Here is a 20,815-nt window from a genome sequence, read left to right on the forward strand (position 1 = left end):
ATATGTATATATATATTATTTAAGAAAAATGATAGCACACATTAATACGAAGCTGATATAATTAAAAATATATTCTAAATTAGAAAGTAATGCATATATATTTTTCAAGAGTAAATTGTGCGTCAAAATATCATATTATCAAATTAGCGCGATCTCTTATGTAAATTGGTAAAATTGTGTAATTGGTAAAAACAATTTAAATTATTTAACAAAGAGACTTTTTATATATCTAAGTCTCTTTGTTGTATTATACTTACTATTGTAATTACTTTCAACCGTTTCATATCCGACAGAATCGTCGTCAGTGTAATTTATATACGTGACATTTCCTTCGGTGTTCGTTGATTGAGTTCCAGCACAATGACATATTGTCAAGCCAACTACGACGCACAAGAATATCATTGTGTTCTTCACATTCATGATAAAGTATGACGTGCATTGTTTTTAAAACTTTTCTATTTATACTGTCACGTCGATTTCCGAGAAATGATGGCAACTAACGATATTACTAATGATTTTGATAACGCATAAAGTAGATTTTATAGAATCTATTCACCTAAAAGGTATCGGAAAAATGCTATTATACTATTTTTGTATAATAATGTTTACTTCATAAAAACATTTCATTTGAATTAGAATTTTGGGAACGTAAATTTTATATGTAATATACAATACTTCAAATTTTCACATACTGCGATAATGCCGAGAATACACGTATATAATTTAAAGCGTGTCTGCATTTATACAATATATAAATTAGCTCGTTTGACAAAAGTTTCCATCATCATATTATCCTAAACTCAGAAATTAAGATCGCTGATGCGGCTGCTAACAAACTTAGCATTTAACTGGAAAACCGGGAGTTTCGACAAACTTTAGAGCTGGAACACAAATGGTGGCAAGGTTCAAATGGGGCATATCCGTTTTATCGGATCGACGATTCCGTGTTCTATTAATTCAAGTTATTCACTGCTTTGAAACAATGTGCAGCTCGCGTGTATTTGGAATAGAAATTGATCCATGTACAATTTGATTAAGTATCGAAATCAATGATATAATCCCTATGAAACAATCTCTATGTTCATTTAAACGCTCTTTTCAATCGTCTGTTGCAAATTAAGTCATTTTTGGCAATTAAATCAGGTTTTGCATTTTAATAGGAGTTGTTAAAATTAATAGTTCTTGCTTCTTTTGTATCTCTCTTTCTGCATATATCATGTTTATTTTGTAACATTTATTTCAAATGGCTACATTATTAATTTTTTAAATAATTTAATTTTTTCATGAATATTTATATATTTGTATGCGTTTTTAGAAAAATTTTCATATCTATTTATCTACATATCTACTTAAATTACGTTATTAAAATTACAGTTAAAAGTTATCGAATATTAAAGATAGTCGCATATTAAAAATTCTTGTCTCGATAAAAATATTTTCCATCAATTATATCAACGTGTTTGTGAAATACCGATAGCCGATTAAAGGTAAGCAGCATTACTAATCCTTCAAAAAATTTATTCTCGAAAATTAATATAACAATATAAATAAAGAAGTTCCAGGAACAGTGCGCATCATAATTCTTATTATAAATTTGAAGAACGCTAAAATATATATATTTTTGTTCATCGTAGTCGACTTGACAATATGTCAGTACGTTTGAACTTAATCAACAAACGAAGAAATATGCATTTATGTCTGAAGTTAATATCCCTGTCGGCATCACATGCGTTACATGTGCGTAACGCTTGCGACTCCCATGATAGATGCATCGGAAATTTACGTTGGCTCGATAGAATATTCTGTATATGCGACGTATTTTACCATGCACTTGCTGAATTTGCTGATCTAGCGACGCAATAATAAAGTGCTATTAACAAAAACGCGTATAACGATTAAGCACGCCAAATTAAAAGAGAAAATAAGATAAGCTGTAAAACTGTTTGCTTTTAATTGCTCTAGCCAGATTGTCGCGGCTTAATTTAGAGATCGTTGTTCAACGAACGGGATGGAAATCTCGGAAAAGCAGTACGCGCCGAGCACTCAACGCTTTCCCGATTGTTTCTCGTCGCGCGGATCGCATTCACGCGTGATGCACGCACGTGCAAAATAGAGTGCACGCGTTTGCGCGTGCAATCTGCATAAATTTAGAGATTTTGCGTTGCTGTGTCATGTGTCCTCCCGGAATATTCACGTTGTGTTCCGCATTCAATTACAAAGGGTAAATGACGCGACCTGCCGTGCAAGAGTCTCGCGGCGCCCTGGAAATGTATCCGGAGAGCCGGCACTTCTCCACCGTCGTTAGCGACGCGCACGGCGCAATAAAATTTCAATATTGAATATATTATACTTTTTTTCTCTCACACACCCATGCGCGTTTATCGTCGACGCTCGCACGACTGGAGCGATTCTGCGACGATGAGTGATGAAGTCAGAACAGAAAATGTATTCCGTAACTCTTTCATTTTAACTTTAATGATACATTTTATGTGCAACTCTGTGTGTGCGCCTGTGACACATCGAGGTCTAAATTACTTTTTTAATATTCTGTATAAGGTTTCTTTGTTCGATGCTGTCTGCCGGTAAAAAAAGAGCCAGGCATATTTGTTTCGTAGAAAAAAAAAAAATTTTTATGCGTTTTTTCAGAAGTTATTCATTCTTAGTGAAATTGCATACTCTCTCTCTATTTCATCATCCCAATATAATAATAATAATAATATTTTAACAGAATTTTATTTTGCCTTTTAAAATTTTAAAATTATCTTGTTGTTTGAGTAAGGGTATTGTAAGGGAAGATATTATATTGATAATTTTAATCTGCATACTCCGTGTTCTCTCTATTGATCGTTCGGTGCGATGCTTAAACTTTTAACGCCTGTGCAACGCAATTTATTGACACACGCACACACAAAACAGAGCTTCTTTCTTTCGATTTATTTAAATGCCAAAATTTAAATAAATCGGAACAGTTATTCGACACTTTGCTCTCATTAAGCCACTTAACTTTCGCTACGCGAAAGCGGCGAAAAAAATAGCATCTATGAAAAAAAGAACGATTCTATCGTACTGTGCCGAGCATGCGCCACTTGAAAACGATCAAGAGCCAAGTTTGCTGTGCCCAGGCCGGAATCCGGGCTCGACATTGCAGCTGCGCCATCGGCCGATGACGCAACTCGATTATACAGCACGCCGAGCAGTAGAATGCAGTTGCGGCTCGGATGTACAATCTCCCTCACTCATTATTTCATTTGAAAGTACGATGCCGAAAAGTGTTGGCGAGATTGCATAACAAAACAGCGAGTATTTTAATAAAGGATCGCCACGGAGAATGCGGCAGAACTCCGCGAAACGCTCAATATTATGGGAAACAAACTAATTTCTTACAATAAATATGTAGATTTCATACAATTTCCAATATCTCGTAACAGAGAGATTGCAGCCTTTATTTTCTTGGTCTTGTAGCGACACAATATTCATATCGCAGACAGTTTGTTACAAAAGAAAAAAAAACAAATTTATGGTTATATGAAAAAGTAATTATTTATTTGATATTAATTAATTAGATTATTTGAGAATTTGTTTTAAAATATAAGTAGATTTACGTCGTTTGTACCAAAATTTATATCCAATTTCCTACTATATGAAATGGCCAAAAATATTAATTTATTTTATTATTACATATTACTAATAATAAAATAAAAGAATTAAACTAATTTAAGAATTTATTCCAGAATTTATATGTAGATTTGTATTCGTTGCGTGCAAAATTTATCCGTAATATTTTGTTATTCATCGTAAAGCAAGAACTCTAACTTAGCAGTCGAGATGGAAGAAAAATTATGAGAGGTGTCTTTAAAGAGAAATATATCTACGTGAAATCGACCCTTCGTTTACAGTTGTGACTTTAAATCTACGAGTTTTGCTCCAAGAGTCACAATCGAATTTCTCGTCGCTATATAACCACCCCCGAACAACGGGACGGGACTCGCGTCCAGGGATCGGTGATCGCCTTTGCCCTGCCTTCGAGTCCGAAATCCGGACTCGACATTGCGGCTGTGCCGTCCGATGACGCAACCGACTGGGATATACGGTATGGAGCACAATGGCCTGTATGTAGGTCGTGGTGTCAGTGCCACCCCCTCCCTACTGTTCTGTTCCTGTAGCTGGGGGTTTGCAACCTCGATCCCGGCGTGCCTGGAAAATCCCCGCGATATCCACCGAGCGCTATCCTATCTCTGCGCTACCAACTTCTCCGATGCTATCACAGCCAATCTGACATAGTCACATTCGCGCGGATCGCCGCAATTTCGAGTCCGCTAATGAATGCGGTCGCGGACCGCGAAATCCGAAAACCGAGGACGACGGTATCGGCTTCCGAAGAGTTTCGCCTTGAGTTCCCTGGGAATCGCGTGCGACGCGACCTGGATTCGCCAGCGGCTGCAACTGCCACGTTATGACATTCTTCCGCCGATGGCTGCGGAAAACTTGGCACATATTTGATCCCTCGAATCCTTCCGATGCAATTGTAACTATTGCATTTTGTACTGATAAACTAGATATTTTTAAAGGGAGAATTTGTTACGTATAATATCGTAACGAGAAGACATTTTATATACGACTGTCGCACGAGAGAAAAAGAGAGAGAGAGAGAGAGCATGTGAACATTTCATATAATCTTAATTTATCATATTTATTCCATTAAGTAATACTGTATTGATTACTATATTACTCATTAAAAATAAAATTTAAGTAAGCGATAAAAATCACATGTGTTGAAGATAAGAAATGATGAAAATTTTAAACTAAAATTTTAAATTAAAACGCACACTCATCTGACGTAATCTTATCGATATTTAATTGGAACTTTATCAAAATGTCATTAACTAGCCTTTGTTCTCCGTGTCTTATATTATGCCGTTGTTACGGTCACTAACATATTTCAAGATATTTTGTTCTTAAAGTAATATCATCATCATATTTGGTTATATATGAATTTTATAGCTAGAAAAAAAATGATCTTTTTATTTATTTTTGATAGAATTTTTTAATACTTTAAATATTGAAGTTTCAAGATATATTTCACGTTGCGTACCGAAGGGATCGAGTTCCATTTTGAGAATTTTTCTCTGCGGAATATCATAATTTAACAATCCATCAGACTGTGTAACTACAGAAACTGCAAAAGGAAATTAAGGCGGCGCGCACCGCGTACATCATTACCGGTGAACGTTCGCGGAAACGAATGTGCGAGGAAGCATGTATTTTTCACCCGAAACACGAAACGTCCAGCAGGCGTAGGGACAGGGTGGAGAGTAGAATTAAGTAGGTAGTTTCCCCAGGTCGTTCTCTTCGTTTTGGATGCAACTCGCGCTATCGTACTGCCTGATACTTACTACCATCGTCGCGCTTGAGCGAACGCGAGAAGAAGAGACGCGGCCAAGGGGATAGAGAAGCGAACGTTCGTATTCTCGCGCACAGCGGACGATTTAAACAGTCCGAAACGAGCGGAGCGAAACTACCCCTCGACCAAGACGAGTCGCCTCGTCCCTTAACTTTTCCCATTCTTTCGCCGACCGGACCCGCTCGCAATTCTACGCTTTCCCTCGCCGCCTCTTTTTGCCCTTTTCTTTCGCCACTACGTCGCTCCCTCCTACTCGTTTTAGAACGTCGAGCTGGAAACTCGTGTTCCAACGGCTTTGTAGCCGCTACCTACGATCCTGTCGCGTTGTTCTTCTTGCGCTTTCGACGACGACTCCACTTTCTCCGCTTCTATCCTCTCCGCGGGATTTTCGCGACTTCTTGTCTGTCTCGCGGTAGATTGGAATCTTCTTTCATTCCAGTCGCTTCCCCGAACGATTTACCGTACGATCGTAATGATTCTGTTGGAAAAACGTTTAAATGGTCTTTCGCTTGATACTCTTCATTTTTTTGCACTGATTGGTCGCGCTCGATATAGAATCGGTTGAGATAGGAGGACAATATTATCAAGTAATTTTCTTAAATCTATTACGAGAATGCAATTATCAAAAATTTATATAATCTCAAACATTTATATAAATATATAATTTTTATTAAAAATTGGAAAACAGACGCATCAGTATTAATAACTCATCAATAAATACTGTAAATAATGCAATTTCTTGTCAAATGAAAATATTATATTTATATCATAATTTATCTCTCGTATTTCCATTAAAGATATTAAAATTAAATTAAATTTACATTAAATCGATTTTAAATTTTCGAATACTCTCAACTTGGCAAAAAATATATCATTTGTAACTGGTGACAAAAGCAGCACATTACAACTAACAAAATTACTATTGAATTAACATATTTGGAATTTCGTTATTTTTATATCGCGGAGAGATCCTTGGCTGAATTGCGTAGATTAATAACTAGCTTTTGATACATTCACGTTGGTACGTTCTACCAAGGATCTTCAATAAAATACATCAAGAGTTGATATTCATGTTGCATATATACATTTTTACGACGTGCTAGTGCTTGGTAAATTAACCCATTGATCAGCGACTTTAGAGAAAAGTTTTAAATGTGGTTTTCAAAAACTAAACTAATCAAATTTAAATTACTTTATAAAAGCAATTAATAATAAAAATAATTATTAATAAATTAATCAATTCTACATTTTTTGTAAACTTCGAATATTTTTTTATTTTCTATAAAGAAAATTTATTCTTTACAATATTTCAGAAGCATCTCGCTATTTATGAGATATTTTTCCTCGAGAAAATCTTTCAAGCTGCAAGTAGTACAGCCATGTCGTTGCAACGTCAGTGATCAAAAAATTAACCAATGCAGGGTTTTTTTTAAATTTCTACGTCGGCCTGCGAAACGTCTCAAGTTTCTTTTGTACTCTTGAACTTTTACAAAGCAACATAAAAGTGGCTAAAATTTCATTATAAATTCGGGATGAATGGAATTTTACGATCAGCATTTTCGGAGTTATTAAAGTTTTATATATATTCAAAGTTTTATCTGTATTTATAATAAATTATAAATCTATATAAAAATTTTCCGATTATCTCCTTTTTTTATATGCTGCCTAGCATATATAAACTATTTTTTAAACCGAAATTTATTTGCTTTCTTATTATATATATACTTATATATCTTATTATAAATCCTTATTATATATACATGTATATATAATTTTTGAAACAAAAATTCCTTTACAAAGAGTAATGAATATTATGCATACTCATTTGTGCGAATTTATAATTTGGGATCTTCCTTCGACGAATAATTTTTCAAAACTATTAAAAACCATTGTTCTTCACGCATAGTTCCGTATCGCTTGAAGCATGTTTGTAATTCCGTTCTTCGTATAGAATCTACATCACTTTAACTACTCGAAATTGCCTTTGGAAGATAAGCTCGGCGAGTTGTTAGTGGCCCCGCTGTTTTCTTCGTAGTGCATTTCCGATGTATCGATAGCGATCGTTTCTCGTGTGCACGCAGTGCTATCAATTCTCGAGGAAAACTGGCTGCAATGTTTCGCCGCACGGTAGATTACGCGCACATAAAGAGCCAGACAAATGAAGATGGAACAAAGCGCGAAACTGCACGGAAATAATACGCGGACGAAATCCCCGAGTTCGATTTACTTAAAGTATATCCCGCCGCATAAATCTCGGCGCAAACGCGCGTGTATCAAAAACACACCGAACACTTGGATGAAATATTTTTCTCGACCGCTGAATCTTACCGCAATATTTACGATGTAAGCCGTAATGCAGAGTGCAAAGAAACAATAACGTCCTTCCACTTAATTTTCTTTTTATTTTTAAATAAAATTAAAGAACTTTGTATTATAAGTCCATCTTACAGAATATTTATTTTATCTATATGAATAACGCTATATAACTTCATATCAAAATCAAGAAAGAATATTTCAGCATTGAATGCTTTAGCATTTTTGAATACAAGCAAGCATTGTATAAAATTGCTGCCGTTAGCAATTCCGATTGACCGAATTTTTCGAGTATTTGGTGTTGCATGTCGTCCGCATGGAAAATTTTTCGAATTTTTAACTTCATATGTCAGTCGTCATTCGTTTTTCAAGCGCGCAAATTTGAGAGAATAAGTTGCGGCCAGGAACTGCACCGAATTAAAGGCGACGCTGTGGCGGCAGCTGGCAAAATAAAATCACGAAGGCCAAAAAGAAGTGCTGAGAGTTAACTGTATTCGCACAAACGCACGACGGTAACCCAAATGCGCTTGGAATTTAACGTGACCGATTTATGAAGCTTTATGAAGCGAGACTGATTTATGAAGTTGACGATATATCTATATCTATGTGCTACGATCAATATTATTTCTACATCTGATGCTATCGTCTTTAACGTGTACTTCGCAATTTCTAAAAAATTATCCAATATACCTTTCACTCTGTATACCTTGCAATGCGTTTATAGACGCAATGGTATCGACGAGAGGTCGATGTATCGTGAAATTGCGTTGCGCGTAAGGTACGATGTATTTCAAATGGCTTTGCTACGTTCTGCTTTGATATCGCCAATATGGTATATACGATTCTCCAACCTTGCAGTACTAAAGTGCTTGCAATTGCATTGCGAGGTGCGTAAGATCGTACCGTACCATAAACGGTCGTTGTAATATTAGAAAAATATTATTACAACTGAAAAGATAATATTTGTGCAGTAATAATATCTTTTTTAGAACTAACTTGTAACTTAATTTAATTTAATTTAGAACTAAAGCTGAACTTCCTTAAACGTTTAAACGTTTACGAAATGTCAAAGAGAAATCTAATCTCTATGCTGCCATTTTCTGAATAATTAAAAATTCAAATTTTATATCACGCATTTTATAAAAAAATACAATTGTTGTGTTACAAATTTAAAAGTTATCCTAAGATATCATAAGATAAATTTACTTTTGAACAAGAGAAAATATTTAAATTTATTAAATATATACCTATATTATATAAAATTTTCTTTAATTTAAAAATTATATTTTAATATATTATATTTTTTTAACATCTTTGATCATGTTTTGAACGAATTGATTAAAGTTCTTTTCTTGTAAGTTAATCATTTTCTAGGATCTCACACACCTTGCTAGAGTATGTATATGTAGCTGGCTGCAATCCCGCTCGCCACTTTTCTTGCTACTTTTGGCTGATACCACGAGTTCAGCTGATATAGTAGAAGTCGCGCCTCTGTCTTTAGCATCCTTCATCCTGGAAGATTTCGCTTGAAAGCCTAGAGTCGTTTAATGGCTCCAAGAAAAGTTTGTCCAAAAAATAATAAGAAAAAAATATAAAGTATAGTACCGCACAAAGGAATAACGTAATAGCAAGTAAAAGGAGCAATAAATTGATTTCCGTTATCCCGTTGACTAACAACGAGGTACGCGGAAAGAAGTCAAAGTGAACCATTACAAGAAGAGAGAGGAACGAAGATTATTTTACAATACATTGAGGTACGTTCGCGTAAAACTGATTATAGAAAAAAAATAAAAAGATTAAGAAAGAAAATAAAATTAGAGAAAATAGAGGGAGATGAAAATAAATATTATTATGGGACAATTATATTGAGCATTTAGTATTTTATCTTACAGTATTAATTCTTTATCGGCTATGAATAATCGTAATGATACTGTCGAATTTTAATGTAGCGCTAATTGTTACGTAGTATTAAAAAGACAGAATTGTTATTCAGTATTAATCTTAAATTATAAAGAAAAATATTAATTTAATGCAAAATTATTTCACTTATTTATTTATCGCCAATACAAGAAAGAGAAGTACTTGAATTAGTAGAACACAAACTGATATGAGAAGAATAGTTATCACTTTCTTTGGAATTATTACATTTTTTAAGGAAACGAAAAGAGAACACGCACTGTATATAAAAAATGAAAGTAACATATGATAATATGCTAAATCTCTGGTACTTCGATCGGATGCATCCGTTCGATTTTTCAAGGAACGCAGGCAATGGAAAAATAGGCGAGTGAGCTACGAGTGAGCCGATTCTGATGTCTTGAAAGCTCAAAGGGCTGCCGGGCATACCCCGCTGCTTGAAGATGCAAAGTGCAGAAGGGTCTTCTGTTACGCTTCAATGGCTTGGATAACGTCGCGACGCTTCTAGATAACGAAGAGGCACGGGTTGTCATTCTCAAAGCTAAACGATATGCCGGAACGTGCTGGTCTTTAAGAATCCCAGATATTCCGATTTTTCTTCGGACCAGTCCGGTTGAATGTAGTATCCGAGTCAGATTTAAGGTACGAGATCACGAGGATTGTTTGCGTCAATTGCAAGAGAGAGTAGAATTAGAGTTAGAATTTATTTTTCTCCAGTAAAAACAATTTGATCATTATTCTTTTCTGTACAATTTTTTGAAATATTATATATTTTTGTAGATTAAAATTTTTGGAAGGTAGTATTCTGTCTTGCATTAAAGTGAACGATAAAATTCGTCGCGACACTTATCTGTCGCGTTACAGAGTTCGGTAAAGGTAATCCGCGTATGTGTTATCTTTATTGCAAAAAATAAAAGCGCCGTAGACAAGGCGTGATTCACAGTCACGTGCTTCGAAAGGATTAAGCGCACGAAACTTCCGAGAAGTTTCAATTCAAGCGGCAAGCAATAATGCGGCGCTCAGAAACACCGTACTTGCAACGATCCCTGTAAGTCCTGTAATGCATCATGGCGTGCATCGTGTGCAGTAATCGCACTATGCGACTGTTCTGACTGACATGAATCTCGATTACTTGCACGACGAATTTTACATCCGTGTGAGTGGTTCGATTTAAAACTGCGAAATAACCGCAGAAAAACGCAAATCTAAAAAATAAATATTGCAGTGCGGTTACACGAAAATGTCGCGCTGTGACATGAAAATGACAAGCGTAAAATCTGCGAATATGCACAAACATTATCTCATAATGTATATATAGATTAATTTACCGGTATTTATATCTTCTTTTCTTTTCGCTCACTGGGAGTTTATTAATGTTACAATGCATCATCTCGTTGTATAATCTTTCTAGCATAATAAAAAAACTGCATCCCTGTTTATTATGCAGATTCTTGCTTTTTGTCGCATTAATGTGACACATTTAATTTATGCCGCATCACATTTGTTCCATCCAGTGAATAAAAACTTTGCACAAAGGTTTTTATATATATAACGGAGAGAGAGAGAGAGAGAGAGAGTTTTTCATCCTCGTGAAAATCTTTGATGCTCGAGTAAAAACAAGTTTGCGAGTTTAAACTCGCTTGTTTATCTCGGCTCTAAAGCGCCAGCAAATAGTGAAATACATATAGTGAGATAAACATGGCCAGTACGTCATAGCGTCATAGCGTTTTGCGAGGTAAATTGTGACTGTGTATTTTATGCTATTTCTCTATCTTTGTTTTACAATTGCATTTTACAATTTCTTTTTTTTTTCTCTTTATATTCCCGTTGTACATAAATTATATTAATGCACGCGAATTTTGCGCATCGTTTCTGTGTTCATCATTGTTTGAACAATATTTTAAATTTGACTAGTAATTATCTCATTTTACGTATTACAAATCTTACGCAACACGTATGTATATACGTACATGCGTAACGCATTATATAAATTAACGATTATAATTATATATATTATTGTTAATATATGTATAAATTATAAGAATATAATCGATAAAATATATATAAGCGTATAATAATAATAATAATGTCACAATTATAATGTATCACGTTAACGTGACATAATTATATTAAGCAATCTAATCATAGATTGATCTCTCATTTATGTCATCATTATGCGCATTTTGTTGCAAGTTACATTTCTACTTCATATCTACAGTCTATCACATTGATAAGAACATCAGTGAGAGTTAATCTGTCAGACGAGCGGAATTCAAGATTCAAGATTAGCGTCCATTCGTCTCGTATCCTCGAGCGAGTAAATCTCGCATTTGTTCGCCAGCTCGTTCTCTCGTGTTTTACATCGTGGATTCACATGGTATATCGCATAAATTTTACGATACACGGCGCCTCGTAGGATGACGGAAAACGGCACAACGCTCATACTGGGTCGCGGGAGGCGCGTGTGATTTTTTTAAAAATTCGTCGTAAATCTTGATTTCGCGAACACACTGGAAACGAGCTTACGGGGGGATTTAAGCGTATTCGTTTATCCCATTTCAGCGACCGTGTGTCGAGCGTGCGGTTGGCAATCTCGTCTCTTCTTGCAAAACAAACGCGCGAGAGCGCGTCTCGTCATCGTCGTCCTTGTCGTCGACGCGTATCCCGAAACGAACGGGAGAATTTTTGACAATAGGGGATGAGAACTCTCCGTGGTTTCGGACTGAAATCGCGGAGGGCGAATGGACCGGATCGTAGCAGGAAGGGCAACGGATGAAGAGAGGCTAGCCAAGCGTGTAACGCACAAAGGACTGGCTGGATCGCGTATAATTTTGTTCCTGTCCCGCCTAAATAACCGGCAAAAGCGAATATCCTTGTCAAAGATGTCAAACAGTATTATTAAATTAACCGCGACATAGTATCCGAACTCACTCTCTCTCTCTCTTTCTCTCTCTCTATTTCTTTCTCTCTGCATATTTCGAGAGAACGCTTCATTCGTCGTACGTTGCTGCTACACTGAATTTCGTAACGCAATTTAATTAGACGAAACGAGAGACGTGTACGCTACAAGATATAACTATTCGTCCGTTTACATCTCTTTCCGGTAATAGCGGAATAATTTACGAGCAAGCATCCAATTCAACTTCGCGCGCGCGATTCTCGCTATATATCTTTCTATTAAAACAACTATCTTTCGCTACGCAAGTCTTGTCATTAGATAATAGATTGTGTCTATTTAAATTTAAACACGATATGTATCCGGCATGGCAAGTAGCTGTTCAAAGAGGATCATTTCAAGACTCTTTTGTAATTTAGATCGCCGCTTATGTAAATAATTAACAAGTAAAAGTAGTTGATGTTGTCAAAGTGTCGGCTGGTAGATCACCTTAGACGCGATTAAATTGTAGACACCGGGTGTCAGCCCGTTGAAGACGCACGTCTGTTTGTGGAACGTTCGCGAGGTGCTGATTGTACCTCAAATAAGACGCCATAACAAACAAAGTGGCGTGTAAATTAGTACCTTGCCGCCTCGCAACAAACACGAGCAGATGCAAGGAAGACTTCAGTCTCGTAACTATTGCTGTATTTATTGTAATAACGGTTGTAACATATTCTGAGATATCTTTTTCGAGATTTTCTCTTGTTTCTCTGCTTGGACAGATTTTACGACGTCGCGATTACTTTATGTGACAGATTTATTTCTACGTACGCAATTATTGATTGGTTTCTGTTTAATGAATTTATTTACTTTATTAAATCAGAGCTAATAGTGTTTTTCTTTTCACTTATATCGCGTGATCCCGATTCTTTGAAGCTACAGGGCATGCACCCTATATGTGTACGGTCAGCGAACAGTTACCGAGTGTAATCTTGTTACAAAGGGCTGTCCTACATCGTGTGTAATTTAATTCATGGCTTGCATGGCGCGAAAGCAAGGGGAGCTAAGGTGTGATGCTACACACAGATGGGTATTAATATATAAGAACATACGATGCTAACGTTACATGCATTACGTTACGTGCTTAAATAATGGCATCGATAAGAGAGTTTAATTGAAAATTATGTCGCGAAATACAGAAAGAGAAATGCAAAACATTATATACGATCTTTTAATGAACGTTAATATAATATGAAGTAAATAATATATAGGCAAATTATATTACATTACGTGCAGCTGTTCTATAATTAAAATAATTTATTTTTGTAATAATAATATTAGTTAATTTTATTTAATTAATTATGAATGAATTATTTGCACAATGCATTGTTATTCATTAGTACAACTTCGTTTCGTATGCCATATACCGTCAAAGTATTATTCTTTTACAATGTCAAGAATATTCTTTCTTGCAGCCTTAACGAGGAACTTGCATTCACAGCTTCAATTAACCTGCTACTCTGCCCTTTGTACAGCAAAATAAAATTTGTTTGGCACAATAAAATCTAAAATAAAACATGCGCAAGATATATGAGAAAAGTTGAAAACTTCTTTTTTTAATTTAATATTGGTTTAAAACATTAACTCTACTGAAACATTAGTTATGAGAAATTGCACATAAAATTTACATAATGTTATAAAAACTCCGAATAAGAAATAATCCCTATGGAAATAGTTGGACACTTTGGCTTCTTCTCGATCCTGTTTAAAGGATACATTAAATTTGGATGTTCTTTTACAAACTTTGGAAACGTTTTGCCTCAAGCATAATGAAGATTAATAATTGATATAAAGACTTCGAGAATATGGAGCACGCCGTAAGTGCTAGCAATCCGTGTACGAGGAGTATGCGAAATTATTGCGAGAGTTTGCGACAAAATCATCCACTTCTCCAGTAAGCAGGGTGCAACTCCGTTGCAAGCGCGTAATTTGGTTCTCGACATGTTTCACGCGAGAGAGACAGAGAGACTCACGCGGTGTTTCCGAAACCGAGCATACATACAGAGTTTATTAAGGTGGATGTCATTCTCAAAGATCGCAGTCTGTATAGCCGAAAGATACACAGGCGCCACGCTGTCAGTAGTGAAGGCCGCGTGCACGGTCACGACTTCACGTTCCTGCAGTCCTGTGCTGGTGAATATTGATCCGGACGAAGTACGACCCGGGTTTTGTATCCCGTTCCCCTTGTGCGATCGTGTACACGTCCGTACGTGATTCGTACATCGACGAGATCCCGGTGTGGCCTCTTTATCACAGGCTTCTGATAGCCAGTCTGATAGCTCACCTGCCTGCCTGCCTACCCAACTGCCTGCCTAAATGTTTGACTGCTGTTTTGGGTAGTCTGGTATTTCTAATCAGTAAACACCTCGTTGCCTCTATACGCGAGTTTCTGGTTTCTGTAATTGTAAGTGATCCGGAAATTTTTTATCGTAATAATGATAAAATTTTATTTTCTGTATCATTTTTTTTTATAAAATAATATAATTATATTCTTTATTTATTTATTATTGAAATAAATTCAATAGGTATAAAGATATTTTTCTTTATTTTTAGTTATGATTATTGATTCATAATTTTATTATAAGTAGTAATTAAATTTGCGAAAAATGTGTTCAAAAATATGAAATATATCTATTTTAAATAACAATGTCTTTATATCTAGTTCTTAAATGCGCTATAAAAATTATTGCATTAACTTCCAAGAGTCTCGTCTAGACCATTAAACTGCTATCAGCGTCTCTTTATGTGATGCAATTTTACGAAGCAGAGGAATGTTGCATACTTAACGATCCCTTGTGACCATACTAACCGCTTGATGTAAATCCTTCCCTTACTTTTTAATATTCTCTAATCTGCCATCCGCAACCTATTTACGCTCTAGTTTACTGGTAAATTTCATCATTATGCAAAATATTTTGTCTCGAATGTCAAATTATGATAATAGAGAAATATGTTCTTTCAAAAAATTTGGAATAACCGACACTCGCAGATATACATGTGCAATAATTTATCAAGAACATATAATTTTTTCAGAATCTTCAATTTTGCCCACGTTAATTTTTTGCACTCGCATCTTGGAATCACGAATTTATAAATCTAGTATGCTCTGCCTTGCTTTTATTCTCCCGGCAATATGTCAACTCGCGCTCGCAATATTTCTCTTGTGCCGCGCATTACCACTTTGCGTGAGTAAATTGAACGATCCGAGTCACTTTATCATCGAATGTCGGAAAAGACAGAGTTTGTGGAATATTCACGATGTGCATTATAATTTGTCGTAGATAGATAGGTAATCAAGTGACGTAACTGCCTGTAGGCGTGCACCCGACACCATCGCAAATTTATGGTTACTTCCTTTCATGCGATCATTTCGAAATAGGCCTTTCGCATAGTAAATGTATGTGCTATTATAAGAGACTCTGTATCAAAGTTAATATCTCTTCAATAATAATAAGAAAAATATATTTCAATGAAACATGCACGATACCAGGAAGCACAGAGTGTAGCGCGACAATCGTAAAAAACCAGATTGGTGAAATAATGAAAGTATAATATGGATAACAAGATTTGTGAAAAATTTGCTCCGATGAAGAGTTTGATGAATATGATTATACATGTTTGCGCCGCCAATCTCGCTGGCTTGATTTGAAAACAGCGTGAAGTTTATGGCGACAACACACATGCGCAGATTTAATAACAAGCGGCGTTGCAGAAGTTTTATATAGCATCGTTTATGTAACACGAATTTACAACTGCTGAAAATTTACCTTGAAGGCTAGCCAGATGACGCGCGAGATGACATAAATAACTTTAGAATGTAAAAACAAAATTAATTAGGCAATTTACTATTTTACATAATTATTTCACCGTTTTTAAGAAAACTTAATATATATATTAAGGAAAGATATTATATTAAAATTTGCTAATTTATGAGCAAACTGTGATGCTAACTGCAGTATATCTTCAATGCGTCTGAAACTTGTTTTGCCGTATAATTAATTAAATAAATAATTATGCAAAGTACGAACGTCACTTTAAGATCTCGAATAACAAAACTCATACCATTGATTCTCATTCGCGCTCGCCGATAATTATTTTAATTAACGGTACGAGTTCCAGATCTGCAGAAAAAGCGAAATATACGCGGGAATACTTTCACGGTCTTCGAGATATTTATTAGAGAAACTTTAGCGACGAAAGAAAAATAGAATAAGGGATATATGGGAGCTCTGAGGGTCAAACCGACGTACAACGGGAGAATATTGAAACGAGTTTCGTGGCCATAAATCGTCTCGTTCACTCGGTCGCATATAGTTGCTCCACTTAGTAGAAATTAAATAGAAAGTGGAGATTTCCAAAGGCTCCTTTCAGCCTTGGAACTTCTATTAATTTCTGAAAAGTCACCACAGTCTAGAACGAGCTGAGAGAAAAATTCTTTAGGCGCGACTTGCACTTTTCATTTTTATTCCAAATTATGATTAATAAGGAACGATTAAGAACGAATTGTCAATTATTGTGTCATTACCTATCTACGTGAAGAGATATTTGCGTTTCAAGAATAAAATGAGTATCTTCAAAATAGATCGTTCTATATGAAATGCCAAAACGCGAAAGTCTTATTATTTTTCTTACGCCCTTAGTAAACATTTTTTAAAATTAATTAATTAATTTTATATCATGTTAAAATGACATGATTCTCTTATAAAAATATGTTTTAATTTTTACAAAATGTTTGCAATTTTTTAAAGTTACAATCTTCTTTTTAAGTAGAATCTTTAAAAAGAATTGTAATAACTTGATTAGTGGTGCAAAATTAGATATCGTAGAAGGGATGTTCAATTATAAATAAGGTAATAAGGAGATTACGTAGATTCTTACCATTTTTCTTTTAATACTTTCGATTATTACTAATGTGCAATTCAAATCATTATTCCGATAACAAAATCGAGATGCAAAGTTTATCTTATTAATCCTCTCCGTTCACGTAACTTCTCCGAATGGCGCGAAACGCGGAGATCGGCGACGTAAAGTTGCTCGCAAATGCAAGATTCGTGGGGCGCGCCAGCATAATTATTCTAATTAACTTCTGCGGAAAATTCACCGGAGCTCGATAAGCAACGAAGAGGATGTGCAGTCAGGCATCAGCCAGTTAGCTATGATAAATATTAACAAAAGTTTCATTTTGCTTGTGATTAATTCGTTCCTCTCGCGTGTGTATTTAGCTTCTTGGCGTACCATTTATCTATCTTTTCTCCTAAGTTTTGTCTACTCGTCTCGTCTCTTTCGTCCTTCCGGTTAGATAACAGTGGCTATCATTTACGAAGCGATTTTCAAAACGACTTATTCTCGGAACGTTTGCGCCTTTACACACAGCACAGTAATTAGCTTCTAATCCATCAATTTTTTAATTATAAAGATATTTTAATAATTTTAATGTTAAAAACAAAATAAAAAGATTTATAAAACATTTCTTGTTTATTTTTTCGAAAACATTGAATACAGTTTTATGATATGATTTCATTCATCATTATCAACAACAAACAAAATAACGTTATTTATCTAGGATTAAACATATATATCAAATTATATTATTTGTGCGCAGCAATTAATCACTGCCTTCTTCATCGAGACAAACATTTCATTTACACGGCGTTAGAGAGATTCTACTATACATATAATCTAAAACTTTAACTCCTGCGCATCTGCTCGAGTCTTGAAACGGAATTAAGTCGATGCTTGCCGGAACAAACGTAACTTGAACGTAACTTATTATACACTCGGTCGATAATTAATGTCGCCGACGTGACAGTTTAATTAATCATTCATTGCTCGGAAAGGATCGACAGAAACAAAGGATCCGCGGGATGTGCACTTAGTATCTTGTTTGTTTCTGCGATAGCGAAGCAATTAGACGGAAGAGTATTCAAGTGCTTTATATGGGACATCTCTGATACAGCATAATACGCGTATCGTAAATTTCTTGCTTTTAAAGATCTCAAAAATGAGGGAATGAGTCTTAGCGCTTTTTTAAATTTTTTACAAAACAGAAGAAAAATTTTTATTTTTTGTAGTTTTTTATTTTCTCAATTTTTTAACTTATGGATGTGACTTCAGTTAAAAAAATTATAACGGATTTGGATATATTCGCTCTATATTTGTAGATATAATATCTCCCTCCGCAGATATATAAATCTCAAGAATTTTCGCAGTGCAAATTTCCTATCCTCTTGTGGTTCACTCGCATAATTGAGATTTGTCAACATAAGGAGGTCCGAAGCTATTTTCCCTCATTAAATGCTCCGCATTGAATGTAGAGGGACAATGAATAAGGATGAGTGGATCCGGGTTGAATATCGAGCAGCTACAGAGACGAATGAATGCGAAACCACATAGACGCGCGGACACGAGACTAGTTGTACCGAATAAAATTTCGTACTCTCTTGTGCATACGTTTAATTTTTCGAGCATGTCATTTGGCACAGAGTTTTATAACATCGTTCAGAATCAATTGAACTAATAACTCCGCCTTCTTATTCTGACATCTAGAAACCAGATATTTTTTTAAGACTTCCAGAATTCAATTTATATCAAAAAGAGAGAGAGAGAGAGAGAGAACAAGTTTTTCTTCAATTTTTATTTCTTGTTAAACTACCTTCGCGAATTACAAAACGTAGCATGATAAGCATTCTAATTTAAATAGAATCTATTGCGGCCAAATTATGCTGGCAATAGTACAGAGAAACAGACGGTTGTTCGTTATACGAATTCTCGACTACATGACGTTGCACGCGAGGCACGTTGCACACAATTGTCGGCAAAATATAATGCGGATTCCGTTCCTGAAACCGCCAGCCGCATTAATCCTACGCTGACGAGGCCCGTCTATCGTAACGTGATACCGAAAGTGAAATGTGCAATATTATTTCGGGTCCGCGCGTTTACACGCTATTGCGACGGGAAACGAGGCGCGTCCGTGCAACGAGCACGCATGAATTTCGAAACGCACGTATCGATTACGTCAATTATGCTGTGTTATGCATCATTATCACTTCAGAGTTCGCATGTCCTTCAAACGGATTCCATCTTCCTTCTGATATCCCGGGATCATCGAATACCTTACGCATATGGATACGCAAGCGACTGCCAGCGTGAAAGGCGCTATCGTACATTATATAGGTGTTCAGTTCTAATTAATATCCGAGGTGGGATTTCACATAAACGCGAACGAGTAAGTTAGCCGTTTAAAAAAATTCCGTAAATAAAAAGAAACTCTGCGCCTGTCCCTTGGTTCTCGTATCTTTGCAATTTTCGCAATTTGTGCGACAATTTAGCTGTGCTTCCGCTCGTTTAAAGCAGTTTCATTTTTCAGGACGTGAACGCCTGTTTTAATTATTAAGATTTTTATCACGCATACTTCTCGCCCCTGCTTACTTACGTTGCATCTTTCAGAACATGCGTCTCGCATTTCGTCGAAATTAATTCATGTCTACGTAGGAATTACACGATCCCCTCAAAAAAACATCTTTGTTTTTCTTTTTTCTTTTTTTTTCACGCAGACACCAGAGGTTAATCGTGCAAGCCGTCGCAAAAATAATATGTACATGCCCGGGCATTGTGCGCTTCGTGAATTCTTGCGTCGTCGTTCCGCACCTCCATACACTTTGAATCTTAATGGCTCGATTTGTATTCACAACGAGGGGATGAATTTTTCATCGCTGCGAGGGACGTCAGGGGGTTGACCGTTCCCGCCGCTCTCGACGGACGTCCGCGACTCGAAAATGACCAATGACGACGTGACCACTATTGTGTTGTCGCGTCCAGTATATGCATATTGAATCGTTGGACTTTAAGATTGGAAGATCGATGCTAAAGAATCAATTTTCTAGTTTACTTACACAAATAATAAACTTTAAAGGAAGGTAAGTCAACTCGTAATTATGCAATGCGTCAAACTGCGCGCGTGATTAGCATCGGTAAAAAGTTAAATCAATTAAATGTGTTGAATTTAATATAAATGTGTTAAATATGTGAGACAGCGATACATGTATCAAATATCACATGATTATTTAAAAAGATTTCAGCAAATTTATATATATTTGTAGCGAAATAAAAATTTTGTATGCAACGCAAATGTAGATAAAGTGTAGATTTACGCCATTAATGTTTATAGTATCATATTTTTGTGAATGCATTGTTAATGAAATCATGTTGTTAACCAATTAAATAAAATGGCAAAATGGTTTTAC

The 20,815-nt window shown here is 35.6% G+C and overlaps 1 protein-coding gene across 1 annotated transcript in view; it reads left to right on the top strand.

Annotated features, from left to right (window-relative positions):
• The window catches only part of LOC115232705, a 158,224-nt gene that overhangs the window by 50,955 nt on the left and 86,454 nt on the right, over positions 1 to 20,815 (top strand). The window lies entirely within an intron of this gene.

Source organism: Formica exsecta, unplaced genomic scaffold (genome assembly GCF_003651465.1).
Source record: "Formica exsecta isolate Colony F162 unplaced genomic scaffold, ASM365146v1 scaffold149, whole genome shotgun sequence".
Taxonomy (NCBI): Eukaryota; Metazoa; Arthropoda; class Insecta; order Hymenoptera; family Formicidae; genus Formica; species Formica exsecta.